Genomic DNA, 9,914 nt, shown 5'->3' with positions numbered 1-9,914 from the left:
ATTTTACGGACTCCATCCCGAATTGGTTGACAATTACGGAATAACTGTTTCACAGATGATATCAGATATGTTCCGTGTGTCGTAACTACAGTCCCCTTCCCTTTTCAAGAATGTGACTTACCGAAATAGACTATTTATATAATTATCGGGTTTGTAATAACAAAAGCAACACAACACGGGTGCGGGTGACACATATGGAGCAGGATCTGCTTACCCTTCCCGAGCACCTGAGATTACCTCCAGTTATTGGTGGGGTTTGTATTGCTCAGTCTTTATGTTTCTTTGTTGTTGTTTTGTGTGTTATTTTTTGTCTTTTTTGTTATCCATAGTGTTGTCAGTTTGGTTTCGATCTGTGAGTATGAATGCCACTCTGATGACGTTCGTTCCTCTTTTAAATGACGTGTGTATCGAAACGAAGTGAGTATAAAATTTGATTCTTGCATTTTCTTCTTTACAACAAAAGCCAAGGTCATAAAATATTTAACTCGTTCAAGACGGAAGACCAATAATAGTTTACTCATGCACAACACGCGTTCTGTCCTAGCTTATTTTTTTCGCTGTTTGAATTTGTTTTATAATATTTATCATTATATCCTTTTACAAGACTTTGTATTTACTTTTTCTCAGTCGTCACTTTTTGAAATTTATATAAAACTCTGTTCGTATGTACTTAAAATGGTATGATATGTGTGTTTCATAAACAAAAACAAACAATTGACCGTCTTTTGACCATAGTGTGCATTATATAATATTTTCAATGACCTGTGTATCAAACCTGAATGAGAACGCATCAAACGATATAGCTTCTTGAATTTTACTTCAATTGCAACAAAAGTCAATTCATTGCCGTCATTGACAAGACAAAAGGAGCTTGCTGTGGCAAACCTTTCAAATATTATTGCGGGGATTGCACTGTCTCTTTGTTTTGTTGTGGACATAACCAATGTAACATATTCTGTTATGGATGTACCTGTCGAGGGTCCCCGGAGGGAAAGTTTTGTCGTGAACGTGGACCTTTAGGAAAAGGATGTTACTGTGAGAAGGTCAAACGGAAACGCCACGTGCAATATATTTCAACCGACATGTCTGCTCATATGAAGTTTATGAATCTAGATATCAATAAGTTGGTAAATATTTTGATAGTTTCACAAAAATGAAAACAAACAAAAAAACAAATTCAACATTGACAAATGTATGATAAATGTATGAAACACATCTAATGTAACGGTTTGTGTGACATTACTGTCTAATCATTGATATGAACGCTGGTCAATCATAATTTGAAAGTTTTTAAGATACTAAAGGGATGTTTTAACTCATATGACGATGATAATTTGACCAATCTGTGGTAAAAACTGCTTATTATCGAAGAACAAACAACAGTATACAAATCACAACACACATAAGCACTAAACAACATCTACCCTAACTAATACCGATATTAGTCTAATGTTCTCAAAAGGAGTGAACAACATCTACCCTAACTAATACCGATAGTAGTCTAATGTTCTCAAAAGGAGTGAACAACATCTACCCTAACTAATACCGATAGTAGTCTAATGTTCTGAAAAACATCTACCCTAACTAATACCGATAGTAGTCTAATGTTCTCAAAAGGAGTGAACAACATATACCCTAACTAATACCGATAGTAGTCTAATGTTCTCAAAAGGAGTGAACAACATCTACCCTAACTAATACCGATAGTGGTCTAATTTTCTCAAAAGGAGTGAACAACATCTACCCTAACTAATACCGATAGTGGTCTAATGTTCTCAAAAGGAGTGAACAACATCTACCCTAACTAATACCGACAGTAGTCTAATGTTCTGAACAACATCTACCCTAACTAATACCGATAGTAATCTAATGTTCTGAACAACCTCTACCCTAACTAAGACCGATAGTGGTCTAATGTTCTGAACAACATCTACCCTAACTAATACCGATAGTAGTCTAATGTTCTGAACAACATCTACCCTAACTAATACCGATAGTAATCTAATGTTCTGAACAACCTCTACCCTAGCTAATACTGATAGTGGTCTAATGTTCTCAAAAGGAGTGAACAACATCTCCCCTAACTAATACCGATAGTAGTCTAATGTTCTGAACAACATCTACCCTAACTAATACCGATAGTAATCTAATGTTCTGAACAACCTCTACCCTAACTAATACCGATAGTGGTCTAATGTTCTCAAAAGGAGTGAACAACATCTACCCTAACTAATACCGATAGTAGTCTAATGTTCTCAAAAGGAGTGAACAACATCTACCCTAACTAATACCGATAGTAGTCTAATGTTCTGAACAACATCTACCCTAACTAATACCGATAGTAGTCTAATGTTCTGAACAACATCTACTCTACATAATACCGATAGTAGTCTAATGTTCTCAAAAGGAGTGAACAACATCTACCCTAACTAATACCGATAGTAGTCTAATGTTCTCAAAAGGAGTAAACAACATCTACCCTAACTAATACCAATAGTAGTCTAATGTTCTCAAAAGGAGTGAACAACATCTACCCTAACTTATACCGATGTTAGTCTAATGTTCTCAAAAGGAAGGAGTGAACAACATCTACCCTAACTAATACCGATAGTAGTTTAATGTTCTCAAAAGGAGTGAACAACATCTACCCTTACTAATACCAATATAAGTCTAATGTTCTCAAAAGAAGTGAACAACATCTACCCTCACTGATACCGATAGTAGTCTAATGTTCTGAACAACATCTACCCTAACTAATACCGATAGTAGTCTAATGTTCTCAAAAGGAGTGAACAACATCTACCCTAACTAATACCGATAGTAGTCTAATGTTCTCAAAAGGAGTGAACAACATCTACCCTAACTAATACCGATAGTAGTTTAATGTTTTCAAAAGAGTGAACAACATCTAACCTTACTAATACCGATATTAGTCTAATGTTCTCAAAAGGAAGGAGTGAACAACATCTACCCTAACTAATACCGATAGTAGTTTAATGTTCTCAAAAGGAGTGAACAACATCTACCCTTACTAATACCGATATTAGTCTAATGTTCTCAAAAGGAGTGAACAACATCTACCCTCACTAATACCGATAGTAGTCTAATGTTCTGAACAACATCTACCCTAACTAATACCGATAGTAGTCTAATGTTCTCAAAAGGAGTGAACAACATCTACCCTAACTAATACCGATAGTAGTCTAATGTTCTCAAAAGGAGTGAACAACATCTACCCTTACTAATACGATATTAGTCTAATGTTCTCAAAAGGAGTGATCAACATCTACCCTCACTAATACCGATAGTAGTCTAATGTTCAGAACAACATCTACCCTAACTAATACCGATAGTAGTCTAATGTTCTCAAAAAGAGTGAACAATATCTACCCTAACTAATACCGATAGTAGTCTGAAGTTCTCAAAAGGAGTGAGCAACATCTACCCTAACTGATACCGATAGTAGTCTAATGTTCTCAAAAGGAGTGAACAACATCACTACAGAAATTTAAAAGTCTGAAAAGACTAGTTTTTGTCTTGATTTGCATGAACTTTTACTCGAGATTCTCCAAAAGTATGACTAGTGTCTTAATTTTTCTTGACAAATTCTCATTTATATTAAATTTGTATGAAATTTACTCGACATATTCTCGACATTCTGAATATGGTCTTAAAATTTCTTGACAAATTCTTGAAATTTGAATACTGTCATGAAATGTCTCGACATATTTTCGACATTCTTTTTTTTCTCAGTATGGCTTGACATATTCTGAACATTTTGAATTGTGTCTTAAATTAACTTGACAGTTCTGAGTTTAAAAAATCATGACCAATATTCATGATATCACTTTAATCTTTATTTCTCTTTATATAATATACTGTTGTTTCAAGTAACACTTCTTACAACAAAAAGTTGGTCATGTGAAATAATTGAATATTTGGGTATCTTAATATTTTTACAACTGCAAATATTGCATCTAATGTATAAAATAATTTAAATGTGGGTGTGTTGATATAAAACAATTTAAAAGTGGGTTTTTTAAAAAAAAATACAAACTTTGATTCCTAAATCTTATAAATTAAATGATTAAAACCAATCATTCTGTAGACATCTTTCATTCTACATTCATAATATTCAATGTTAATATGGTAAATAATTGTTATACAAAAAATGTGGTTTATATAAATAGCAAATTATGATGATATAGAAATTAATCATTTAAAAGAAGAAAAATTTGTGTAATGACATCTGTTGGAATATATATTAAGTATTACACATGGACAGGATGTTCCCCATAAAATTAAGGTGTTCCACTACCCAGAGAACACGCAACTGTCAAATAGAAATTACTGATTTACCTGTAATCAGCCATACAACTAATCAGTTGACCGACCCTGCCACTACAATTTAAAAAAGTTTGTAGATAGATGAAAATTATGAAAATCATCATTTTGATGAAAAAAAATTGAATTAAAATGGATTTTTTTTCACCAAAATGATGAGGTTAATTATTTTAACATAAAAACAAATTTAACAATTCCCAAAGATTAAAAAAAAAATAATTTAAAGAAAATTATTATCTACTACAGAAATAATAAAACAAAAATGTATTTATAATGGTTCTCATCAATGATTTCTATAGAAAACATTGGTCTCATGAAATAATCTCAAACAGACATGCATAATATAGATGTAAACAGTTTTTTTCTTTTCAGGAAGGAGTTATCACAAATATTTATTTTTGATAAAAAATTATAAAATTCAACACCCAAACACTTAATTTAAAAAAAAAACATTGTTTTGGGTTGTTCTAAAAAAATAATAAGGTTTTTGAATCAAGATGAGAACAAATTCTACACGAAAGCCCCTCCCCCCCCCCCCTTTTTCCCTTTTTAGCCACACAAACCCAAAAGATGAATTGCGGGGTCACATGGTCACATTTTAAAACTGCCTACAAGACACCTATTTTAGTAAAGCAAATTTGACTGTCAATTTTACGAATGGCAAAAATCTAAATGCTGTTTGTCAGTTACTTTGACTTATATTCCAAGTGAAAACAATTAATTAAACGTTTAATAAAAATAAATCAAAATTAAACTACATGAGGGATTATTCAGGGTATTACAACTTATTTGCACCAAAAGGGTATCTTACTATACCAAATTAATCCTTGTTTCTTCAAAATTTAGTTTAGCCATAATAAAAAGGAGTATATAACAGCAATAGATTGTCATAAACAGTGCAGAATAAGTCTGTACACGTTACGGGCGAAATTTTTACTGTTGAGATAGTGTCAAGACATATTTAACACTGTCAAGAATATGTCAAGACATTCAGACATTATTAAGAATGTCAAGAATATGTCAAGACATATTCAGACATCGTTAAGAATGTCAAGAATATGTCAAGACAGATCGAGACAAATTTAAGACAGTCAAGAATTGGTCGAAACTAATCCAGACTCTTATCAGATGTTACAGGAAGTGTCGAGAAATTTTAAGACAATGCTCATACTGTCAATACACTTGTCAAGAAAAATCAAGGATCTTATTAGACAAATTCATACTATGTCAAGAATTTTTAAAAATTATTCAAACAAATTAAGAATGTCGAGTAAAAATTCAGAAAAAAACTGGTCTTTTCAGACATTTTGACTTTTGTAGTGCATCTACCCTTAGCTAACTAATACCGATAGTAGTCTAATGTTCTCAAAAGGAGTGAACAACATCTACCCTAACTAATACCGATAGTAGTCTAATGTTCTCAAAAGGAGTGAACAACATCTACCCTAACTAATACCGATAGTAGTCTAATGTTCTCAAAAGGAGTGAACAACATCTACCCTAACTAATACCAATAGTAGTCTAATGTTCAGAACAACATCTACCCTAACTAATACCGATAGTAGTCTAATGTTCTCAAAAGGAGTGAACATTATCTACCCTAACTAATACCGATAGTAGTCTAATGTTCTCAAAAGGAGTGAACATTATCTACCCTAACTAATACCAATAGTAGTCTAATGTTCAGAACAACATCTACCCTAACTAATACCGATAGTAGTCTAATGTTCTCAAAAGGAGTGAACATTATCTACCCTAACTAATACCGATAGTAGTCTAATGTTCTCAAAAGGAGTGAACAACATCTACCCTAACTAATACCAATAGTAGTCTAATGTTCAGAACAACATCTACCCTAACTAATACCGATAGTAGTCTAATGTTCTCAAAAGGAGTGAACATTATCTACCCTAACTAATACCGATAGTAGTCTAATGTTCTCAAAAGGAGTGAACATTATCTACCCTAACTAATACCGATAGTAGTCTAATGTTCTCAAAAGGAGTGAACATTATCTACCCTAACTAATACCGATAGTAGTCTAATGTTCTCAAAAGGAGTGAACATTATCTACCCTAACTAATACCGATAGAAGTCTAATGTTCTCAAAAGGAGTGAGCATATGGTTTGCTTCACATGTCGAAAAAAAGGGACGAAAAAGTGGTCACACAGTCACTTTACGTTTTAGAACTACCTCTTATACTTATACTGTAATTGTACTGGGGGTTGAAAGAGTTTCCTATGGCAAGCCTTTTTATATTTATTCTATTTCTAAGATTTCCTATTAACTTATTAAGATATCATATTATCTTATCGATAAACCATTGAAATGTCTTACGAACTTATATGAACTAAATGAAAAGATATACCTTTGGGAATACAAGCTATGAGATATCTTGTCAACTTAATATGAATATTAATTTTTTTATCAACTTTTTGAAAAATCCTTAAATTGAATTAAATCAAAATCAGCTTGTCTTAGTGTTCTTCCTATTATTATTATGATATACATAAATAATTTGTGGTGAGCCAAATATGTCAGAAATTGCCTCCACATTGTCTAAAGGTAGAGAGGGATGGGTAAATATTGATACACGGAATCCAAAAACCCCCCATCTGTGACTAAATGATATATTCAAGATTGCTTTTAGGTGTTATTTTTTCTCGAAAAAAAATCGCCCCTTTTTGTATAGTTTTCATTGCAGCAATCACATCCGTAAACGGTGATTTCTAAAAGTGATTTTCTAAAATTGAAAGACATAAGTTGATCATTAGACATGTTGTAGTGCCCTGAATAAAAATAGGTCTTCGCTTCAAAAATCTAAACAACTTTTAAGAAAAATTTCTTTCAGTTCTGAAGTGATGTACATGTATGTGTATTTCTATAATTTCTATGTATAGAATGCAATATTGACTTAACGTTGGTTGCCGATGGATTTAGAAAGTAAACAATTAGCTGTAAAAATATACTGGGTCATTTTCCTTCAAGAAGCTCTTTTTTTTTTATCTGATTCAAACATCTCTGAATATGTTTTGTAGACAAAAGGCATATCTGACGTACACATTTTAAATGGGTATCTTTGATGAGTTTATTTGCAGCAATTAAGCAACGGAAATGTCAATCAGTTTTGGTTTAGCAAATTAAATATCTTATTCTGAATAAATCTTAATAAGTATCTTTGTACTGTTTTTGTTTTCTTTAAGAAATGAGATGATGGAACAGTTTGAGTTCAGTAAAGCTTTGGAACAGATGAAAAAACGGACAACATGACCGTGTTCCATCACTGGTCAATCATGGACGAAGACAAAGATGGACTTATATCGCTGAAAGAATTCGACCATCAAAAGTTATAGTTGACCTTGAACACATTTCTGTTTATTATCAAAAGTGCAAATTGTAAACAGGAAAATTTTAAATTAAAATGAAATAAATAAACATGTTGCATTATTTATTTGTTTTATATGTCACAGTCAGGTAAATCCTTTCGAAAATACAAGTACACATTACAATTATTCCACACACCAAAGATTGCTTATGGTAATTAAAAAAACAGACAAAAAACACCAAAACTCAACCTTGATTAATTAACGATGAAAATAATGTCACGGTCAAATGAAAGCTACCATACTGGCATGTGCCACTTGCAATCATATGTACTTAATACTCTTTAAACGGTTTCAAGAATTTTAATGTCTGAAGCCTCTGATAACCAGTGACAAGAAGGTCTACCTTCGGTCAAATACGGGGTGTTCGGGCAGTTAATAAATATATTAATCACTGAAATATTTCCTCCAGATTGCTGATGGGAAAGCCTTAGTATTTATGAAATAATCACAAAACTTGACATTGACAAAACAACCATGAAAATAAGATCATGGTCAATTAGAACTTGCCAGTTAGACATGAACTATCATTCATTTCATACACAAATAAGTTGATATTTTGCTTCTATTATCTGAGATATGGATTTGACGAAGAAAACTTAAAGCTGGTAACTTATACATGAAATGAAGTCATGACCAGTTGAACCATTTCATCAGGACATGATGACATTGCTTTGATCCAATATTCTAATAAATATAGTTATCCTATTACTAAAACTAAATGATTATTTCACATGACAAACAAAATATACATTTTTTTCAAACAGTTGCTGAAACCAGATCAAACACAAACTGGCATATGACAGACATAAACTTCATAACATAAGACTTCTGACCGAGTCCTGTGTACAAAGTATGAAGAATCCAGCTGCAGGTCACTGCCAAATAGTATAATGGGGGGATTTATAATCACTATGGCTCACATTCAGCTACTCTCATGGCAGTCGATAAAAAACAGGAGAAAGGGTTCACGGACAACAGTCTCTCACCTGATATTGATTATGTTAACTTAGTGCTACGTGTAATGTTGACCGAATGTTTATTGGGGAAAAAAATTACGTCCATATATCACTAACTTTGGTATATAAGCATTTTAAACACTCACCAAAAGTGTAGACGAGAATGGAATGCATGACAAAAGTTTGGGTCTTTTTTATTTCAGTATTTCTAATCATTTAATCTGTTTACGTTTCTCTATTTTCCCCAGTTTTTCCTCAAAACACAAAAGAGGGTAAAAACAAATCCTCATTTAAGGGCAGTCACTCCTATAAAGAATGACAGTCTATTTCTTTGATCTATATTTGCTTACTTTTACAAGTTGTGACTTGGAGAGTTTTCTCATCGATACTCATACCACAGATTTTCATGTTGTATAATGGTTTTTCAAATCGATAAGACAAAACTTGCACTTGACCAGTGTGTTCTATTTATCCCAATGTTGGCCATCTTCTTTGACAGACAACCCAGAGACGGATTTAGAGGGGTTTTCATGGGGCTTGTGTCCCACTTTTCTGTGAAAAAATTGGTTGGTCATATAGGGAATCACTGAATCATGACTGGAGTTGGTCTTCTCTTAGGCAATCAGTGGGCCCCAAATTATGACAATTTCTGGATCCGCCACTGCAGCCTATGGAAAAGTTGTACTCCTTGAAGAATTTTCATTCATGGTTCAACTTGACTAACAAAATACAAGAAAATTGATATACCACAAATAATATTGAATCCACAGTTAGCCTGAATTGCAGATTTGCTGAACCTGCTTAATGCCAATGACTAAATGTAGGATTGCTAGAAAAAGGAATTGAAGAGAATATATATATGTTAAAGAGACAGCAACCAAATGACATAAATAACCAATATAATCATTTCTAGTGGGTAAACAGTTCAACAAATTAAAAATCTCCTATTTGCTTGTATGTTGACTGTAGAATTTCTATTTGTATCCATCTGTTAAGTTAAGCCTTTTTCAACTGAATTTTATAGTTCGTTCTTATGTTGTACTGTAACACAACTGTCCCAGGTTAAGAGAGGATTGTGATCCCACTAACCCCGCCAGATTCTGTATGTATGTGCATGTCCCAAGTTAGGAGCCTGTCATTTGTTGTTTTTTTATGTGTAACACATTTGTTTTTAGTTCAATTTTTGTACATAAATTAGGCCATTAGTTTTCTAGTTTGAATTGTTTT

This window comes from Mytilus galloprovincialis, chromosome 12, assembly GCF_965363235.1.
Source record: "Mytilus galloprovincialis chromosome 12, xbMytGall1.hap1.1, whole genome shotgun sequence".
NCBI classification, from domain to species: Eukaryota; Metazoa; Mollusca; class Bivalvia; order Mytilida; family Mytilidae; genus Mytilus; species Mytilus galloprovincialis.
The sequence above is the reverse complement of the archived record's forward strand: the minus strand, read 5'-3'. Positions refer to the sequence as shown.